General features: G+C 36.7%; 1 long non-coding RNA gene across 1 annotated transcript; it reads left to right on the forward strand.

Annotated features, from left to right (window-relative positions):
• Positions 1-4,580: 4,580 nt before the first annotated feature.
• Positions 4,581-5,475, forward strand: LOC139197292 (uncharacterized). The gene is made up of 2 exons (XR_011582535.1): positions 4,581-4,775; positions 4,868-5,475. It is a non-coding gene; the product is annotated as an uncharacterized lncRNA (long non-coding RNA).
• Positions 5,476-6,143: the final 668 nt, after the last annotated feature.

Consider the following 6,143-nt stretch of genomic DNA (forward strand, 5'->3'; position numbering starts at 1 on the left):
AATCCGTGTATGTGACAAACACAGGACTACACGTAGTCCAGTCTAGTCCAATGAGGGCACGTTTGTTTGACAGGATTAAGAGGGCTTGGACTGGACTAGACTATAGTCCGACGTTTGGTGTGCATCCGGATTAGCTTTAATTAGCTGAACTTGGACTCGCTTGGATTAAGTACCTCCTTAGCCGTTCTTAACGAGCAACCCCAAAATTGGGCGGATTGGTAAGCCAGAGCAAACTGAGAGATTTTCTGCGTCTTCCCTTCGTCCTGTCTTCCCTTCGTCCTCATCTCTACGTTCCCTCAACGTCATCCTTGCCGTGCTCCCTCATCTTTGTCCTCCTAACCCTAATCTCTGCGTCTTCCGATCTCTGCATCTGCTCGCCCTCATCTGAGTTGTCTGGTAAACTTCGATTCTTCTATTAATTTCGTGTATTTGTGTTGCAGATGGTAATTTTACTAAGCTTTATTTGATTTTGTTGTTTTTGGTTTGAGAATTTTTGAATCATAGAGATCTGCACTTGAACAAATTAGGGTTTTGATATTTAGGTGAAATTGAAATTAGAATTTGGGCTTTTCATAAGATGAGATGGAACTTGGGAATTTAGGATGTCAAAGTTGTCAAACTTGGAAGTCCTACCCACATGTTGTTTTCGATTTTTAAAAATTGGGGTTTTAACAATGGGAGTACTGTGTGTGTGTGTGTCTGCGTGTGTATGTGTGTGTGTTTGTGTACTCTCTGTGTGTGTGTGTGTAATTTATGTGTGTGTCATTACCAAAAATCCTCGTCTCCAAGCATACTCTCTCCAAGCACCTCTTTCACTGTATGTTTCTATTTGTCTTGATACGTATTCATGCTTATAAACAATAAAAACTTGAATGTGGCTAATTTGCTCTAGAAGCCTCATATCATTGGAACATATTATATAATGTAGTTTTGCCTTGGTCATTCTTTTAGTTGTAACTTGTAACTTATAACTTAATGCAAATGTCGTGGAAATGAAGTGATCACCAATCGTGAGTTAGCATATTCATCTATGTCCAAGGACACTCACTAGCATTTAGCTGTAGATACAATCTTTTTTCTTGTATGAATTCTGCGTAACTGGCATGTTATTTAGTTATGTCTTCGTTTTAGGCTTCCCTTCCCAGTGGGTGCACCCACATCAATCCTACCTTCTGTCAAAGTCTAAATTAAAAAATCACCCATGATCCAGACCTTGCAAGGGATAGACTTACTATGTTGATATCCCGAAGCCTAACCTTAATGGATGAATTGATGAGTTAGTGCATAAGAGTTTCCTCTTCTCAATTTAGTGTTAAAGTCATGTCATTCACTAGAAGGCCTTTCACTGCCAAATTAGGTTAATCGAACATAAGACGTCACACTATTGTTTCTCTGGGCATAGTTGTTTTGTTATGCTTTAGCTCATATCGAAACATTTGCGTTTCTCTAGCTTAACTTTTCTGGATGATGAGGTCAATTATTCTGTTTGCATATTCTAATGTCACTGAGCATGGATAACTTGATTGTGCATTTCTCTTTTCTCTTAAGTTTTTGTTTTCATTTTTTTAATTCTTGTTTCATTTTGTTTCTTTATAACTTTCTTGGTCCTGGGATATATGTTGATTGAGTACAACGAATGTCCAACGTTAGTTAGCTGTTCAGGTATTTGGCATATAGGTTGTGTTGTTCAAGAAATTTAACATTTAGCTATTGGCGGGTAAGATGGAACTTTTGAGTCTTACTATCCTTGTAGCAGCCTGCCTAACATATTTTGGCTCTACACTTTAGCATGCAATTTAATGAAAGTTTCAATGATTGGACCATACTGATTGCGGTAATGAAAAAATAAAAAACAAAACTATGATATTAGCATGATGGATAGTATTTTTAAGTTCTTCTAAAAGTTTTTTGTTCTAGAGTAAGATTTACCTCAATTATTTTGTTTTGTTTTGTTTTGTTTTGTGGGAACCCAATCAATTCCCCCATGTGTGTGTGTGTGTGTGTGTGTTTGTGTACTCTGTGTGTGTGTGTGTGTGTCTGTGTGTGTGTCTGTGTAATTTATGTGTGTAAGTGTGTACTCATTAACGTGGGGGGGGGGGGAACCGAATCAATTCCCCCGTTTGTGTGTGTGTGTGTAATTTTTGTGTGTTTGTGCATACTCATTAACGTTGGGGGGGGGGGGGGGGAGCAAGAGAGGGTGGGCAGGGAAGGGGGTAGGGTTGGTCTAGAATTTTTGTTCCAACTGGAAGTCCTCCCTGCAACAATCTCTCTGCTTTTCTCCTCATGTTGCGGTTTAGTTTCATTCAAAAGATCAATGTCCGGTTTGAACTATTTTTGTCTTACTTAATTGCTCATCTTTTGATCTTGAACTAGAATGGATGTTTTTTTGTGGTTGATTTATTATTTAGTTTTGGTTCAATTGTCCACCTTTTCAATGGAAGTACAAGAAATAACATTGAATTATTGAAAAAAGTAACAGATAGAGAGCCGTTACAAATTTTAAGGGTAAGTGAGTATTGAGATATCAAATTTAATGGTGGAATTTGGGGACAAAGAAGCCGTTATTAAATTCTTCAAACGATGGGGGGGGGGAATCCGTGAATTGTAAACCTTGTACCCCAATTAACTCCCTTTGTCGGAGCAAAAATCCGTTTACAACATCATTTTTTTGTCTCTGTGTGTGTGTGCGCGCTCTGTAAGTGTGTGTGTCTACGTGTGTGTGTATTTAGTTGGTGTGTTTCTATGTGTGTGTGTATGTGTGTGTATCTTTAGTTGGTCTGTGAGTGTGTGTGTGCGCGCTCTGTAAGTGTGTGTGTCTGCGTGTGTGTGTATTTAGTTGGTGTGTTTCTATGTGTGTGTGTATGTGTGTGTATCTTTAGTTGGTATGTGAGTGTGTGTGTGTGTGTGTGTGTGTATTCTGCACATTTGGTTAAACAGAGGTTTACAATTATCTACTTGGTTTATAACCATGATATTACAATGTGAATGTTTTGTATGCTGAACTGCAATATTCTGTGGTTGTTGGTTGCAGAGAAGAGAAGCATAAACGGAAGGATAAGGCTAAGGCTACTGCATTACAGGTGTCCTTTAATTTCCCTCTTGACATGCAATGCCTAGCAATGACAGCAATCCTCATGCTAGTCTGTTCTCTACATAGTTAGCATTGACTACTCTTGTTAGACACACGTTTACAATCGTTTAATAAGCATTTTGTATTTAGAGTTTAGTTTTAATTTTTATGTTAATAGAGGAAGAATATATGGGATAAATAATAGATGTATAAGAGTAGAACATTTTGAATATGAATTTGATTCTTGGACAAAAACTTTTTTTTTTTCAATATCAGTCGTATATTTGTTGGCTCGAATCGAGAAAAACTTTTTGTTTTTTCAACATCAGCAGTATATTTGTTGGCTCGGGCTCGGATTCAGTCAGATTGAGAAAAACTTTTTTTTTTCAACATCAGCCGTACATTTGTTGGCTCGGGCTCGGATTCAGAAAAACTTTTTTTTTTTCAACATCAGCCGTATATTTGTTGGCTCGGGCTCGGATTGAGAAAAACTATTTTTTTTCAACATCATCCGTATATTTGTTGGCTCGGGCTTGGATTGAGAAAAACTTCTTCTTCTTTTTTAACATCAGCCGTATATTTGTTGGCTTGGGCTCCGATTTAGAAAAAGTTTTTTTTTTTCAACATCAGCCGTATATTTGTTGGCTCGGATTGTGACTTGACTGGTTATTTTTTTTGTTGACTCAACATTAATTGTGACTTGGCTGCTTATTTTTTGGGCTGTTAATGCAGTTACTTGTTTTAGAATTCTTTGTATACCGTTTATTTTGATCTAGTTCATTTCGTATCATAATCACTTCATTTCCATCACCCTTAATAACAGTAAATATTACATATATAATGTCCTTATTTATTTTTCCTTTTTTTTTTTGTTTGGATAGATATGGATCGAAGGAAGCTTTTATTGATCTTATTGTTAGAGATGTCTCATTTAGAGACAATTTGGATTTGTACGATTCTTGTGTTGATGATGGTAAGGGCCAAATAGAGACATGTTGAACGACGCACTTTGACTAACCGTTCACTTGTTAGACGAGAGATTAGTTTGTGTTATCTGAATGGTATAATAGGGAATACTGATATTGAATGTGTCAACGAATTGAGAATGGATAGAAGGACTTTTGCCATATAATGTGACTTACTTCGTCAAGATGGGAGGGTAAAAACTGATGGTTTGGTGTCTGTAGAGGAGCAGGTGTGTATGACTTTACAAATACTAGCACATCATACTAAGAATCGTAGTGTTGGTGGTAGATTTTATAGGTCGGGAGAGACTATAAGTAGGTATTTCAATAGTGTATTGCAAGGAATTTTACGATTACAAGGTATCCTACTAAAAGTACCTCAGCCTGTGCCTATTGATTCTACAGATCCTAGGTGGCGATGTTTTAAGGTATGATAATTTTTTTTCATTTTCCCTAAGCTTGAACTCTTCATTCCCTTTGTATAAATTAACAAAAGCTTTTTTGTTTTTTTTAGAATTGCTTGGGAGCTTTAGATGGAACACACATTGATGTGCATGTACATGAAATTGACAAACCAAGATACCGAACAAGAAATGGTCGAGTCACAACTAATGTGTTAGGTGTGTGTTCAGGAGATATGCAGTTCATATATGTGTTTCTGGGGTGGGAAGGTTCCGCATCAGACTCTAGAGTGCTACATGATGCAATTACTAGGCCTAATGGTTTTAAGGTACCAACGGGTAAGACTATTAGTTAGTCTCAACTTTGTTAGTTAGGTCTAGTTTTGTTTGTCAACTACAAAACACTAATAACGTCTGCTTTTTTTTATTAGGTTATTATTACCTTGTAGATGGTGGTTATACAAATGGTGAAGGATTCCTTGCACCCTATAGAGGAATACCTTATCATTTATCTGAATGGGAGGGACGAACACCTTCTAATAAGGAAGAATATTTTAACATGAAGCATTCTAAGGCAAGGAATGTAATTGAACGCTGTTTTGGCTTGCTAAAAGGAAGGTGGTCGATACTAAGAAGTCCATCTTTCTATCTGATAAGGACACAAGATCGAATAATTACCGCTTGTTGCCTACTACACAATCTTATTAGGCAAGAGATGTTTGTAGATCCACTGGAGAATTTGCCAATAATACAAGATGGACAAAATACAGAAGAAGGTGAATATGTTGGTAGTGTTGAAACATCTGACCAGTGGACTACAAAGAGGAATGTCATTGCTCAGGAAATGTATAATGAGTGGAGAGCAATTAGGAACCAGCAACCGAACTAGCTTTATGTGTTAATGATAACATTTTATTTTAGTATTCCTTTTTATCATGCATTTGTTGGATATTAGAAAAATTATTAGATTGCTCATCAGTGAATGTTAAAACTTTTTTATTGATTGGATGGTATGCAAATTGATTGGATATTATGCAAATTGATTATTTGTATTGTATTTTAGTACATTCAAATCTTTTTTGTTTAGGTATGGATAACGACAATATTTTGAATGCTACTCAAGAGCCAAAAGGAAGAAGGCGTAAATGGGAAGCATTTGAGGAAGAAGTATTACTATCCGTTCTTGAGGATTTTGTTGCTCGGAAGCAACGGTGTGGCACCGGTGCTTTCAAACAAGGTACTTTGATTGAAATAGCGAAAGCTATCAATGTTTTATGTCCTCATTCCAATATAAAGGCAACTCCACATATTGAGTCAAAGTTGAAGAAATGGAAAAAAACATATAGTATGGTCGTTGACATGATAAATACAAGTGGATTTGCATGGAATGATGTCAAAAAGTGCGTTGAAGTTCACAGTGATGATGCATGGCAAACTTATGTGCAGGTTCATATCCTATTTTATTTATACATTAGTTTTATTCTTGCTGCTATATTTGTCACGCATGCTAAATTTTAGTTTTGCTATGTTGATAGAATCTTAGAAAATTAAAGAAGCCGATGGATGGAGAAGCAAACCTTTTCCACTGTATGATAGATTTGCATATATATTTGGAAAAGATCGGGCTACGGGTAATGTAGCCGAAACCCTACTGAAATGGTGGAGGAACAAAGTCATGATTAGGTTGGTGCAAGTGATATTGGAGGT

Source organism: Malus domestica, chromosome 07 (genome assembly GCF_042453785.1).
Source record: "Malus domestica chromosome 07, GDT2T_hap1".
NCBI classification, from domain to species: domain Eukaryota; kingdom Viridiplantae; phylum Streptophyta; class Magnoliopsida; order Rosales; family Rosaceae; genus Malus; species Malus domestica.